Source organism: Sparus aurata, chromosome 17 (assembly GCF_900880675.1).
Source record: "Sparus aurata chromosome 17, fSpaAur1.1, whole genome shotgun sequence".
Taxonomy (NCBI): domain Eukaryota; kingdom Metazoa; phylum Chordata; class Actinopteri; order Spariformes; family Sparidae; genus Sparus; species Sparus aurata.
The window spans coordinates 14,306,052-14,322,190 of record NC_044203.1 but is presented as its reverse complement, the minus strand read 5'-3'; the positions used below and the strand labels follow the sequence as shown (position 1 = coordinate 14,322,190).

Below are 16,139 nucleotides of genomic sequence, written 5' to 3'. Positions count from 1 at the left end.
ACACTGGTCCTTTAATCACCTTGTGAAAAAAAAAAAAAAAAGATGTGAAATAATTTGTTCAAATTCCAAATTCACATTTTGTTTTACATAATGACTTTAACCCTAATGTCCAGTGTGAGTTGCCCTCAGTGGATTAGGCTACTGTTCTCCTTGTTGATGCAAAGTGGAGGTTAGGGTAACTGGCGAGCAGCGCATTGTGTCGATAGTTATGACACCAATGTCCTAACATACACAAAAAACATTTCTATCTACAAAAAAAAAAAAAAAAAAAAAAAACGTTTTGAAATATTAACGGACCATATCACAGAGCAGTCTAATACAAGGACAGGACAGAGCGGACATATCAGTCCCAGTGGAGAATTATTACATTATTAAATATAATAAATATATAGTTGTGTCTAATGATACATGAAATACACTGTAATAATGGCAAGTGAGGGAAATCACTATCTCATTAAGCATTTCGAATTCATACAATATATATGATAATCGTAGAGTAGGTAAGGCTGAAAAGGTGAAAAAAAAAAAATAGGATCAGGATCTGTTGCAAAACCACCATTCAAACTTAGCCCTTCCTGCCTGGCTCAATGAGAGAGAGAGCAGTGGTTGTCATTACATATTATTTTCTAATTGTTTCAATAACGATGTGTAAGTCAAATAAGCACATCCACACAACCTGTCAGATTTTGTATGAATTTATCCTAAGTGTACGCTTCACCCTCTCTGCTCATCACCTCTGTGCCCTGCCTGTATGTGTGTGTCTGTAGCTCAGCCGGACATGGGGATGTAACTGAGTTGATATGTTTTTATAGAGTCTCCTCCTTACATCCTTGGCATTGTTCTTGGCTTGGGACTGCACGCCACTGCCCAAAAGTTGGCACACAGAAACGTCCTGAACAAAGCAAAATACTTAGAAAATAAGAAAATAGAGGCAGAGGGCAGGGTCTCCGCAGATACAGACACCACCCACACACTTCAGATGAAACGGTCTTCACTTTATGTGATTACTTACGCCCCAGAATGGTTGTGTGCAATTTACTTGAAACAAATTGCAGTGCCCATGTTTATCACATGTCACCCAGTGCAACAATGTTTTTTTTCTTTTTTTTTGGCAAGACTGGAGCTCTGTGACACCGAGCAATAAGCCGAATCAGGCGTTTGGCTTCGCAGCTGATACTTGATAGGAGGATCTGTTCATTGTTGGCTTTAGTCTTTTTATGGAATTTGTAAAAAAAAAAAAATAAAAATAAAAAAAAATATATAGAATATCCCCCAGCCTTATCCTTTAAAACTAAAATGGCGAGCCTTTAGATGGTGAGCACAACAGGCAGGCCTGGCTCTTGTTCAGTCCAGTCCTATTCAGGCCAGTGCTAACCTGACGTGTGGGAACACCCAAGGACCCAACCTGTTCACACACAATCTGCAGTGGCACAATCCCATTACTCAGCCTGTTATTGGCCCCATTCACACAGTTCAGCACAGCACTGGATCAGTCAGCCTCAGCCAGCCTTGTTGCCTCCCCTGGGAATAGACTGGCTGCTTGATTTTCTAAGGTGCTCGTCTCACACTGTCTCCCTCCTTACCCTCCATTGTCCTCACTCTGCCATGCTTGCTGTCCATCTTCCCTGGGTCTCTCTCCCTCCTCACCCTGTCTCTCCATCTTTCTCCCTCATTCTCTCTGTTGCTTTTACTCCTCCTCGGTATCCCTTGTCCCGCCTCTCTCCCCACCTCACCCTCTCTTCCCTTGCCATGGTCACAGCTTTTTTCCGGACAACAGAAAAACCTTATTTAGCAGTCTGCTCAGCACAGCCATGGCAAAGCTGCCAATTCACCTGCTTAGATTGCTGTACTCTCTACCCTGTCTCCACCACCCATCGCAATTACAATCCCTGTATAAGTAAAAGCACCTGGTACTCAGCCATGTCTGATCAGCACCCCATATTATATACAAACCTTCCCGTTAACGTTTAACGTTTTATTCTACATGGTCACACAGACACAAACACTGCTTTTTAAATGTAAAAACAGCCATTACCTGCCATTGGTTATTGAATCTCGAGTGAAAGAAGAGTGCACATTAGAAGAGAGCAAGCTGTTCTGGGTTTCTGGTCATCATTTGAGTGCCTGAGTGTTACATTCACATTTCACAGTCTTTACAATGCTGCGCTGTGCTTTCCTTTGAAACCATTCCAGGCAGAGGATTCACTCTCAACTACAATGCAAGCGAGGGGCACCCAATGTTATGCATGTTTCCTTCACCAGTGCATTTTAGTTGTACTGAGTGACAACCTTTCTGTATTTTGAGAAAAGAAATCTCATTTGCATGCTAACAGATTGCGAAGTTTGCAAAAGGCCATGACTAAATTTTCCATTTGTTTTGTGAAACTTATTGATTATGAGTCTTAACTGTCTATAGTGTTTAATTCCTCAGGGAGATTTTGAAAGAACTGAAGGCTAACCCTATTCTGACTTTATTACTTCCTTTTCAATCTTTCATGAAAAGAGAATCATTGCAAAAAAGAAAAAAATGATATCTATCTATCTATCTATCCTGTTCATGAAAGATTGAAAGGAAGTAATGAAGTCAGAATAGGCTCAGGCTATAAATCACGTGTTGACTCAGAGCTACAGTTAGAACATCACAGAGCCTTTTTTTACACGCCTGCAGTAAGGTTGTTCATTCTTCTGACTTCGACTGTTGCACATGTAGTACATGCTGTGCTTCTTTTATTCTTGGAACTATTCAGTGTGAGAGTCTAGAGGCATTCCTGAGCCTCATGATGTGCTCCTAAGTTCTATTTCTGTGAAACAGTGTTCCGTGTTGGTGATGTATTGCATTGCAGCCATTAAATGTGGGACAATTAAACTTAAAGACTCAGAGAGAATAATTCTAAAAGGTGTGATAGATCTCACAAGGTGTTCAGAAAAGTCTTTTTGTCACACTCTATGACTTTCATGTACAACCAGATTCAAATAATAATTGATGGGAGCCGCGAAAAATTCTAATCTCACAGTGCTTAAAAAGCTGTTTATCACGAGGCCAGATGATTGTGGGATTCATCAAGACCAATAACAGCAAGCTGCTGTTTGCGTCTACAGGCCGAGCAAAACCTGCTCACAGAATGTGTCAGACTACGAGAAGGGATCCGTATTGTGTTGCAATACGCCCAACATTCCTTTTTACAACCTAATGTAAAAAGGAGTCACAATGTTGCCTTAATTTTTTTGGCAATTAGCTCTTGCTCGCAAATTTTCTCCCGGTTTATGTTCTACAAATAACGTGATATTATTGCTAAATGTGTTTGCTATATAGTGAACAAATTCTGGAATGTTGAGAAAGATAAATACAATGTTTCAGCATTGGTATTGATGAGGGTGCGTCGTTTCTCATCCAGAGGACATGGAGTGCATGCAGAATATGAAGATTAGATCACAGTTAATTAAACTAGAAAAAGTTCAACATTATCACTGTGCTAATTGTCCACGTGTGACTCTGTCCTCTGTGTTCTTAATTTCATCTTTATGCTCCTAACCTAAATTCGTCTCCTTGACTATTTATTAAAAATATATTATGAGAATAGTTTTGAGCCGAGCTCTTCCATATCAAAGTCGAAGATGTGCTGCTTGATTAAGGGTCCTGTGGCCTGGTTGTTTGTGGTGTCGATCATGACAGAGAAATGTCAGAAAGATGTCAGGAAGTGCCTTCCAAACATCAGAGTACACTAAGATTAAAGAGCATTACAGAGTTGTAGCAGCCTTGTTCTGAAGTGCACATTTATCACACTTGTGCATTTTCGACGACCTCAGATGCATCTGTTTAAACAGAAAGATGTAGGGTAGAGTGATCTATCAGACTGTAACATCACTTTGACTGACTCATTCATGGAGATAAAAGACAATTTGCAGCACCTCAACAATGCTGCTAACAGACAACAAGACAACAAATATGCTTCACACCGTTAAAAGCTTGTTACCAACATGTCAAGAAATGAAAATTACTTTTTTAATGCGTTATGAGGGAGGAAAACCTTTTTATTTGCCTGACAAAAATATAAAAGCAACCCGCTGATGTGCTCCCTGTCAGTGTGATGAAATGGGAGCAATGTATGGTAGATACAATCATCATGTCAGACATCCCATGTCCTATATGCCTGAATATGCATGTGGGCAAGCGTGCAGCTTTCTTAGATTAGCTTTGGGCGTGCAAGCATGCGTGCATGTGTGTGTCAACTGTCAATTGTCCGAGCAATTAAGTCCGTCTTTAATGTCTGCTGTGATGCCGCGCTGACCTTCACATGGCGTCCTGGGAAACTGTGCAAATAGCCTGGGGCAACAGTCATTACGATGCACACAAATTACAACGTCTGCGAAGCCATTAGACTATTTGTCGAAGGACCATGGGAGGACAGTGAGTCAATGTGAGTTAAACAATAACACTCCACAGAGTTCAAAATTAAAATGGCCTGAAATGCCAGAAAGTTTGGCTGAACTCTAAAAAATGAAAACTCAGAGAAAATGTATTTTTTTCAACCCACTTCTTGTTGCCAGTGATGGAGGATGACCCTTTGCTAAAGCACTTATACCACACAGTAAAAATACTACTGCAAGTAAAGGTCCTGCACTGTAAATTTAAAAGTACCCTTAGGTAAAATTTTGGATAAAATAAAACAAATCGATGTGGAAAACGGCCCCTGTGACTCTTAGACCATAATGTACTATATCATCAGATCATTATTCCTCATACATTAATCTTTAAAGAGCATTTTACAGTTGTAGTTGGTTGAGATGGGGCTATTATTGTCTATTGAATTTAAATTGAAACCTTCACACTACTTCAATAAAATGATTTGAACATTTTCAATTGAACACTGGCAATCATCACATTTGAGAAGCTGGAACTTAATGCTTTGCATTTTTGGATGAAAATGGTATATCTTGAGGATAGTAAAATATTGATAAAATTAAATAATATCTCACACAACCAACAACAACATCAACAACCATATATAACTCTCTTGAAATCTTGTTGCTTTTAGTTTGCAGGGGCGTTAAGAAACAGGAGTACTCAAATTGTCTGGTGTAAATAAGTTCAAGAGGCCAATTGAATCGATCAGACCTCCACCTTAAGTTTGGCAACCGCTGAAAGTGAAAACAGCTGGTGTGAGATAACTCATCATTCTCCAGGAGAGTGTGATAATTATATACACAGGGATTGTGAGGGCTTCATAAACTGACAGTCTGACACGGACAAAAAGAGCCACCTGAGGACACTTTGCATCAGAGATCACAATGTGATACGGGGAGAAAGAGACAACAGGAGGAGGTGAGGGGCACAAGAAAAACAAAACAGCTACACTGAGGACTGTGGTGAGAAAGAGAAAAGAACAAGAACAGGGTGACATAACACACAGCGAGATGGCGGTGATGACCGAGGCAAAGAAAGAAAAACTCAGCGGCCGTATCAGCGTGATACCACTAATGAGGTGTTGCTCTGTTGTTCTGGTATTTCAGCCTCCACGTTGTGGCCACCTCTGCCACCGGCGATCACTTTGGACAAGCAGTCCTAAAGTATGTTCAAATATACATTCTGTAGCCTCAGCAGTCATGGTATGGGTACAGGCGTGGAAATTAGGCATTCGATCCAAAGGGGGCCCGTTCGCTGTTACCTTGGAAACCAGCTCTGGCCTGTGGAGTTACTTTGTTCTGCGTTGCCTACCTGAAAGTTCCCGCTATGACAGGAGAGGAAGAGGATGAGGTGAAGGCTGAGAGGATTAGTGTTGTGAAATACTCTATGCACCCCTTTCCGTCCTGATTATTCTCTTCATTTGCTGGACTGTCCCGGATCTAAAACCTGCATGTTCCAATAATGCCAAACAATCCTGGCATCATAACAATTCTCCCATTAGTTTGTGTTTTTGCCCCATACATAAATGTCACACATGAATTGAATATTTGCATTTCCACATGTGGATTACATACAATCATAACTAATTGTTTTGGGGGTTTCATGTGGATCACGTGAAATTTTCTTCCTAAATAGTCTACTACCTAGTTCACCTTCCATTAACACTACACGCACAAAAGCTCACACAAAGCCACAGCAGTGGACTTTCACTGTTGTTGGGATGTTTCTTCTTTTTCCATTCGCTGCAATTGTTGGGGCAGAGGTTGAGGCAATGTGTTCATTTTCTCTTCTCATTTTTCTCCCTTCACAAAATGGATCAGAAGTGGATGATGCTATTGTGTGCTTTCTCTTCCTCTCTGCTGAAGCCCCGGTGGAAGATTACTGGTCTCTCTGTGCACCGCAGAGTTCAGGTAAAGTATGCTTTGTGCCTCATCTTAGAGGAAGTGTGAAGCCAGACAGATAACTTTTGACAATTTATACATTTTCCATTCACGACATTTTGTGGATACACTCATCCAACACAGCATATAACAACCAGAGTTTAAGCCGGACAAACAAGAGTTCATGCCTGAACGGATACATTTATTCTTCCTTTTCCCATTAAAGGATTAAATTCATTGTCCCTGTGTAAGGTTCCGACAAACATGATTTTTATGCATGAGGCTTGAGGGATGCCATAAAGGACGGCAGTTATAATAGGTCAAACCAATCCATCTGCCACAAACTACACTCTTTATGAAAGGCTCTGATGTTAGGCTTCCAATGATTAAGGTCATTTGGAACAGTAAAACGTCAAAGGTGATCATTCAAACTTTGGTTCAATGCAGCCAAAACATTTAAGCCCAAACAGATGGCGTGCATACTAAATAAACTCAGCTTAAATAGTACACGCACATCATTTTGATGTGCTTAGAGTTGACTTTCACTTCCCTGTTTCCTAATGGCTTTGGTCATTTCTGTACTTGTGAAATTGAACCATCGTCACTCCAAGGGAGACACGTTTGGCATAGCCCAGGAAAACTTTTGATCTTAGAGGGGAAAAGTGGCTTTAATCTTGACGCAACTGAGCTCGGCTAGTCGAGTCCCCAGGGTTCCTGGTGAGAGCGGTGAATGACTGAGTGGCGGTAAAGCCAGTGTCATCAGAGCAGAGCCAGGATCGCTGATTCCAGGACTTATAAAACTCCACGCTGCAAGGCCTCAGCTGTGCTTGTGTTCCCCTCTCATCTTGTCCATCTGTGTCTGGGACCATGGGGGCACTCCAGTCCTCTACCTTGCTCTCTCCCTCTACATCCTCCCTCTATCATTAGAGTCGAGCCTAAAATAAACATGAGCCCAGCCTCTGGGTTGTCAATTTGGGAAGTTTTTGAACAAATGCAAATGCTGAAATCTAACTCGTGTTGTTCACGTGGACTGACTCCTGTGGCGAAACAGTTATTGACAACAAGAATGCCCTTAAGGACCCAAAAATCCCTTTTGTGGTTGTCACTACAATTTCAAAGTGTTACCAACGAGCCATTGTGCAGAAACCCATCCAGCTTCGCAGAACTTTGGTCGAGGCTATTACAGGTTATCATTGGAGATTTTGAGCTTCGGCTGACTTGGCAAGAGAGAGAAAGGTTAGTACGAGAAGATTATGACACAACACTGCAGCCAAACATGTTAGCTGGCTTATCGCAAAAGAAAAAAAGAAGAAAAGACCAAGCTTTGAAAGTATCTTAAGGTAAACTCAGATAAGTCAGAATACTAAACTTGTTCAAGGCAGGACATTCTCAGAAATATAGCCGCTTCTTTTATTTCCCTGTTAGCTGAATAAGAAATCAGCTTTATCATGCAATCAATAACTTTGTGTCATCTTTGCAGTTTGATTCCAGTGACAGCGAATAAACTGTTAAAAGAAATGAAACAATAATCTTGCCAGCCTTTCCGCCTACACAGCAGTCACTTCTACTCTCTTCAGATCAAATATTCATACAACTAGTTCAAATATTGGATTGGCTTGAACACCATCCTGCCTTAGCTTTCTATTCAAATTTTAAATCTCCTCCTTCGTAACTACAGCATGATTCAAGAACATACATCTCTTTATCATTGAAATGAACTCCCACATCATTAGCATGTGAAGACATGATTCACATTTGAAGTGCTCACCTCTGCTCATTAAGCTTACTTATTCGGCAATTACTCACCGGCACGGCTCATTCTGAACGTGGCCAATGTGGAGAAAAGACACAGCAGTGTAATCGTTTCCACTGTATCTCAACATGGATACCTCTCCATGCTGTGTGATAATAGAGCTCGTGTTATGTGACTTGGCTTAATTGCTGCACAACTTTTCAAGTGTCTGTGGTAATTACATCCAATGAAGTGAGCGCTGTAATGAGAAACATTGCTTCATGTCTCCCTAATATTTGCCTTCAAGGTTATCAATATGGTAGTTGGTGGGTTTGCGAAAAGTAAACTCTCAGTTGTTTCAGCACTGAAGGGCAAAAGCAGCCAAAAGCCAACTATGGACTTGAACCTGGATTCCAGTGCTTTACTGAAATGAAAAAGTAACACTTTAAGAATATTTTTTCGGTGCTTATTGAAATTCAGTCTTTACCTTTGGGATAAAACTGATTGGAGTCCAGGAGAGGCTGCATCAGCTTTTTGTAAAGCCATTACTAGTCTAAGTGTAGTAGCTAAGAGCTAAATTCAAACCAGGACTAAATTTGGTTGCACTATTAAAACCTAAAAATGTCTTAACTACTTAAGCAACAATACATTGTAACGTATAAATCAATATAGGAAACGTGTACTGGGGCGCTATACAGTCAAAAGTAATACAATGTAGATTTATCAGAAATCTGTTCTAAAAAAAAAAAACTGCATTTCAAACTATACTAAAAAAATATACTATGGCAAACAAAGGCACTGTGAGTTGTGACATAACTGCCATGTGATGTGTTGTTATTTAGTTCGGTGGTATTGGCATAACGATTTAAAATCTTCATCATCAAACATCATACTGATCAGATGTCTGGTTAAGTTAAGTTTCATCTATAAGATCTGTTAGCTACAGATACACCGTATAGGCCTAGTTCATGATATTTAGTAACCAGATTGTGTGCTGCAACCAGTCGTAACGACACATCAATCTGCACTCACTAAACACTCTATAACAAAGCCTAATTTGGATTTATGAAAAGTGAACGGCTCCAGGTGCTGGAATTCCGATAAAACAGCACTTTGAGAGTGTCTTGCTTCTGAGCTCCATTTGTGAGTGAAACTGGAAATAGGCAGGCAGGACATAAGTGACCTTGCTGGCAGCATCCATCAGAGACAGAGAATCAGAAATGGAACAAGGTTTAAGGTCGCGAACACCCAAAGACACGCTGACACTGCCTGCCATACTGTTTCAAGCCAGTAAACAAGTGAATGTCAGCTCTGTGCCACTAAACATTAGAGACATAGACGATGATGGTGGGTGGATGACAGGATATTATTAAAATTGGTTGATTCAAGCTTTTGCAAGCACATTTTATGTTTTGTTATATAGTTATGATTCAATGATTCATGATTTAATTTCGATATTACAATACAAAGAAATAGATTTTTCCTTTGCATATATTGTCAAATACAAAATTTGTCCGGGGGAAGTGATCTGAAAGGGTTGAAAAGGAGTCGAGGATGTCGAGGGATTAATTAACAACAACAACATCTGAGCTTACTTCTCTCCCTCTGACGATGTTGGAATATAGCATTGATGTATTTGAAGGCTATACTTTTCCACTATACCAATGAAAGAAAATTATTTTTCTTGATGGGTTGCAAGAATGGAGTGTGGGTGGGGGAGGGGTGGGTCATTATACCCAAAGTAATAAAGGGGTCTGTGTTAATGTCCTTTTGTCGAAGCGTTACATTTTACCTCTTCTTCCTCTGGGACTCTATTCAGGCCCATCAATGACGTTGGTAATTTCTTTTCCACGTCCTAATTGTCTTTCTTTTTGTCTGCTTTTTATCAGAGGCATACAGTCTCTGTTGCTTGAGAGAATTTTTGCCAGTGGCATAAGGTCCATTACGTGTTGATCATGACATTTAAATGCATCATTTGCGGGAGTTATGCAGAGAATAATGCGTTCCAATGTGGTAATTTTAGTCCGTCTGCCACTGAAAGTAATCCTTGATGTCCCTTAGATAGCTGACAGATATTCTGAGTACAGCACAAAACCAAAATGATGGTTGCTTTGGATATTCTTTGGTGTCATCCCTTGCCGCTGAGGGATTTCCCTCATTTATAGCTCTGTAATAGCTGCTGTTTCTGGCGTCTGCTGGTCCTCTTTAGCGGGCAAGGCCAATATTTATCACCACCATCATAATTCTGAATAATCACCTTGGTACTCTACTTTATGTTGGCTAGTAAAAGCTCAAATAGGATAATATCTGATTATTGAGGTGGGTGGGTGTAGGACTGTCGGCATATCATCAAGCACTACAAACCATGTGTGAACAGCTGCAATGAAATCCAAAAATGAACCGTCCTTGATCTATCAGCCTAATGAGGAACAGTCAGGACAGTCTGACCCTCGGATTCTTTGAATCTTTCACAGCAGCAAAATGAGCATTAGTAACTGAGGTCCCGCTTTAAATTTACCCCTGTGTGCAAACTATTAACTATCCAGACATCATACTTTTATACAAAACATGCACATTTGATGACTCTAATCATAATCTGAAACGTGACCTGCAGATTTCATGCCGTCTTTGAGCCTTTAATTGGATAGTTCATGCATGGGTTGACATTATTCATAAACTACTGCATTTTGAATGGCAAATAGCAAATCAGGAAACAAAATCTATGGAATTCCGTTTCATCAGAGATAAATAATAACATGTGTAGCCATTTGTACACCTTACACAGTATTGAAAGCCTATACATGCATGATGCGATGGCCATAGACCCTCGTCAAAGCCTCTTATGTTTGCTTCCATGGCTGTGTGATCGCACTGATTAAATGCGGGGTGTTTGTATGAATCAGATATCTGAGCAGCCAAGGGGGACTAAAATAATGAACTGACTGCAGCATCAATTAGCAACAACCACGAGGCAGCCTCAGATAATGCTTAGCAATGCAATCTGAAAAGTCAGCCAAACTAATGGAACAGAGCTTGCGTGTGCGTGCGTGCGTGTTTGTGATTGAAAATGAAACAATGAGATGAATTCTGAGGAGAGATTCATCTGACTGAGCGTTGAATCTCACCAGAGAACAGAAAGTAATATTTTTCCATCATAACTTGATGGATCTGCCGGCTTTGAGTGATGCCTAAAGAAAACTTCTTAAGGGAACTAACAGTGACTGTCACCGTTGTGTCAAAGGTAAGAAGTGCATAATGAAATTCAGGCCGTGTCTGCAAGGTTGTGGAGCGGAAGATGTGAGGACTAACAGATTAAAAGCATCCTACTGCTGACCCTCCAGGAGCCTTCAAGGTGAGCTGCAATGACTTCCGCACATTCTCCGTGGATGCCATAATTGCTAATTTTGCCACGCTGCATTGAACTTCCGATGCATGTTCTAACGAGTTTGCTCGAAATAATAACGTTTCCTTTAGGATGGTTCAAGAATTCAAAGCTTCAAAGTGCAGTTCGAGGGCCCTTTGTGTTATGAAACTCACACAAAGGAATCGTTTTTAAAAGCAACTCAATCAATAAGTCATGACCTCTCTGTTCTTTTGTCTGTGCTTCACCTTTGCCCTTTCTTTTTCATAAACTAAAATCATATTAATGCATAGAAGTAGAATTTTTCTATGATAAAACAATGATACCCCGGATTTCCTTAATCTTGCATTTGCACCGCAGCATTTCCCACACAGCAATCTTACGGGTATCAGGCAACAGTGAGTCATCATGGCAACCGTTAGCGTTGGGACTTACAGCAACATCTGCCTTTGAATTTCTCTTTAAGGCGGATTTCATTTTGAGATTTGGTGTTAAAAAGCTTCTAAAACACCACTGGATCTGATTAGAAAGTATATCAGTGCAGTCCATCATCTTGTGAAAAGATGAAAAACCCCATCTCTTTTTCCAATCTCAGTCCTTTGTAGAAGGCCGTTCTCAACACAATGAACCTGCTCTTTGATGGGAGAATCACATCCATTTTATCTCCCATGCTGCTGCAATTGTACCGTTACCGCCAAAAGTTATTTTCTCCCTCAGCTCTAAACTACGTCTGTTCGATATAATATCCAATTAACTAACTCTTGCCCCCCTCTGTGCGGTCTCCTATCCCTCTGCAGTCGATGAAGAAAGTCTGGCTACAGGCTGACCGCATTGTTGGCTTTCTGACTGTGATTTTGACTTAGATTAATCAGCGGATGTTCTCACACCAGTGCAGATATGCATTGCAGCAAAAAAAAAAAAAAGAAAAAAGAACAGGGGCAAAAGGAGATCTGTTTAATGGAGAGCCTGGCTATGGAGGAAGAAAGGTGGGACAGAGACCTGGTGTTGTTCACTGCGAGCAGCCCGACAGGAAACAGATGCTAAGTGGCAGGGTAGGCTGGCGTTGGGTGTGAGGCTGAGCCTGACCCTTTATCAGGCAACAGCACTGAGCTGCCGACCGCAGACTGCCACAGCACTAATCACCCAGCCGCCTGGCACTGGAAGAATAGGCTGAGGCTCAGGCTGGATTCGCTCAGCCAGCCAAATGACAGCCTAGTGGAGAGGAAATAACTACTTTCAGATCAGTATCACTCATATCAGTCGATAAACACTGTGGGTTTTCACCTGCACCTACGCCGGCAAATTTCCCGCTGCACAATAAAGGGACTTTTAAGCTGCTTGGCTCAAGATGTTTTTTTTGTTTATTTTGTTTTGTTGACTGTTGGCAAGCAGCTAACCTTAGGGAAAACACATTATAACCTACCATGGTGCCAATTGACAGCTGAAGTTGAATCTCTCAGCCAGGTGTCAGATTCCATGATACAGTCAGAGCGGCAAAAGCCAGCCAACAAACCTGAAAAGTAAAAGGTTTGTGAGCATCTTCCAAAATAAACAAACTCTGTCTGCTAACCAGACAAAATGATACTGACCGCAGTAGATCTCTGAACTTTTTTCAGACATATCGACAGAGCAAGACATTGTTAAAGGTCCCATATTATGAAAAACACGTTTTCTCTGGTCTCTACATATATAAGCTGGTCCTCCCTGAGCCTACTAACTCCCACAATGAGGAAAGCAAACGATTCCTTCATGGTCTCTGCAGCCCAGCCACTGGTAAAACGCCGCTCCTACAGGATGTTCAGATTCAGCTCCTTTCGTTACATAACGAAAGGAGAGATTTTCATAGTCATTTTCATAATAGAAGATATCCCAAAGGGGGGAGTCCATCGCCAAGGTGAAGTTAGGTGTGTCCAGCAGTAAGATAGCAGTGTTTCGCAATGTCGTTGCTCGGAGATTGACACGCAAATTGCTCTGTTGTTGGTTGTAAAAATTAATATCAGTGCCTATATTCTGTCCCAGCTACAGAACAACAGAAGAGACTGTGGTTGCGTTTTATTTTTAATGACAACGTGTGGATGCGGTTCGTCAGTGTCCAAGAGTTTGGAGACTGTGTTGGAGACAAACACAGCTTTCGCTAGCTGTTAGCCATTAGCTACATGGTAGTAACTGTAACAACACATTGAACAAACTAACATTATTCAGACACCAACCATTCTGAAACGACCTGCTGCAGCCGCAGAGTCTGTACTTCTACAGGAGCCTCTCCTTCTGGGTCCGATTCTGGGTCAAACTGGTATGATTGAACGACAGTATCTCTGCGAGCCATAACGATACATCCACCGTAAACAGAAGTGCATGCTGCCGCTAGCGTAAGCGGCATCCTCTCCCTGAGAGGGGCGTGTAGCAGGCAAGGCAGGTGTTGACATTAGCATTTAAAGGTGCAGACACAGAAACAGCCTGCTCCCAGTACAGCTCACTTGAGCGACTTTTAGACAGCTGAAATTCAGGACCACAGATGGGTTTGGGGCAATGCATTTCGAATACAGTGTTACTGGACCTCTGACAGCTGTATGAAGTTGATGAAAAACAGTATAATATGGGACCTTTAAAGCAGTTATTTACATTGTGTAAATAACGATAATAATAAGTAAAATACTTCTTTACCTTCTTAGAACGTGGCACTGGCAAAGATTGACTACCGCATTTGTTTAATCTTACAGCCAATTAACAACAAATGCATAACCTTTACATGAGAAATGACCATTATCAGCTCTTTTAAAGAAGCTACTGCAGCAATTAAGTGCACAGCGAAGAAGTTTAGATGGCTCTTCCTGCTGTCTGCGAGAGTAACAGTAACAAGAGGTGCAAGTTCTTCTTACAGCAAATAAAGGTTATTTAACTCCATCACAGATAACTGTGTGTTAAAACTGCTATTCTTGGCCATGTGAAAACAGCAGAAACACTGACATAGTCTTTTCTTACCTTTCAAGTTGCTGCTTGCTCGTATTCTGTATATAAATTAGATCCAGAGCAAAATAATTATTCATTATTAACTCTCATTTAGCTCTTGTGTTTGGTCTCTACCAACTCTTGACAGGAATATATGTCCCTTTAGATGCGAAATGCTCCATTATGTTCACCAGCTAGTCTTTACTGTGCCTATCTGCTGGTTGGTTGGGTTTCAAATGCTTTTTCACTGAAAAACAGCTCCATGCTAACCTCATCAGAAAGGAATAACTCAGGGCTGGAGGAGATGGAAAAACAAGGTTACTTGCAGGCAAAAACACCAGGAAAAAGAGAACCCTGAATAATAAAATGGCTTACACGTGGCTGCATTGACTGAAGTAGCAGCAACAGACTGGCAGGGTGGAGAGGGTTGAGCAGAGTGTCTGCAGAAGTCTTGATTATGAAGATGAGGTGCAGCTGCTGGCTCCTCCCTGACTCTGGCACACCTGCAGACAATCATCACACCAAGAGGAGACAGCAGGAGCTGCTCCGACAGACGGACAGACAGACAGCAGCTTGCCAACCTAACAAGAAGTCAACAGTGAGTTCTCTTTACTTACTGACCTAGTTAGGGTACCTCACATACATAACAGAGGTTGTTTGCCTAATGTAGGTACATTTGTAATTGATGTTACTGAGGTATATAGTTATTCTTACTCAAATCACAATGTTTTCCTGAACCTAACTTATTATCTTTGTTGCCTAAACATAGCCAAACTACAAGCGTATGATGAAGGTCCAGTACACATGTTGCAGGTACACTGCAACAGTGTCGGCCGCCGCTGTAAATCGACCCACTTAGTGTTTTCTGTTATAGGATGTGTTGGAAAATACTTCTATCAGAGCAATGAGAGTGAGCAAAAACAGTAAATGTGTGCAGATTCAGGTGATAATTCTTGGAAGGTACATCCCCACGAGAGACCTTTTCACATTTTACTGTCAGTCCTTTATGAACAATAGAAAAAAAAGGGTAGATATCACTCTCTCATGATGACAACATGTTAGCTCAGATCTGTAGAAAAACTGGAGGAAAACAGCCCAGACAACCAGTCTGGGGAAATACTGCATATGTAATGTTCTTTCAGTGACTGACATTCTTAACATCGCCTGTCAGGAATTTTACGCTCTTTGGGACATGTAACCTTGGTTCCAATATGGACAGGGGTAAGGAGTTATTCCTGAACAAAGTTGTTTTTGTGCTGCTTGTGTTACCAACCCCCTTTTTCTTATTCTTGGCTTGGAGCAGCAAAAGGTAATTCTGTCAACAGTAGTGAACTACAGGTAAGTCATGTTGTGTGCATAAGAAAATCCACAGGAAGGTGTTTCGTGCCTTAAGCCAGAGCATTTCATGCTGATGGTTGAAAGTTCCACTTGCAAGTCTTTGAATAAAGAAAGACTACAGTGTCCCGTGTTCAGTCCTCTGTTCTCAGGAAATGACCATGACAGTGCATGACAGTGGTGAAATTGTTAAAGAAATGTTTTAAAAAGGTGCTTATAAACGGATTCCATTACGTTTGGACAAAGCCGGGCTAACTTTCCAATGTGCTTCCAGGATGCTAAGCTAACAGGCTACTCTGGCTGCAACTAAGTAACTAACTAAGAGGAAAATAAGTACATTTTATGAAATCTCAAAGTCCAGCCGTTGCTCGAGCATTATGGGTTAGAGCTAGAAGTATTTTTGCTTTTGCAGTTTACAGTGCGCTTTTAGTACCAATCCATGTGCATAGAGTTTTACACACTTGACCCCCTGATTAA

At 41.1% G+C, this 16,139-nt stretch overlaps 1 protein-coding gene across 3 annotated transcripts in view; it reads right to left on the bottom strand.

The window, feature by feature from the left end:
* LOC115566882 (C-C chemokine receptor type 2-like) overlaps positions 1-14,730 on the bottom strand; it is a 41,548-nt gene extending 26,818 nt beyond the window's left edge. Inside the window, exons 1-2 of one of the 3 annotated variants that reach the window (XM_030392931.1) lie at positions 14,703-14,730; positions 12,802-12,891 (exon numbers count right to left, since the gene is read on the bottom strand). The gene's annotated coding sequence lies outside the window, so the exon portion shown is untranslated. Of the gene's footprint in view, positions 1-2,035; positions 2,060-12,801; positions 12,892-14,702 lie in introns of those variants that run through there. The other 2 variants (XM_030392932.1, XM_030392933.1) reach the window with 2 other exon arrangements.
* Between the last annotated feature and the right edge of the window lie 1,409 nt (positions 14,731-16,139).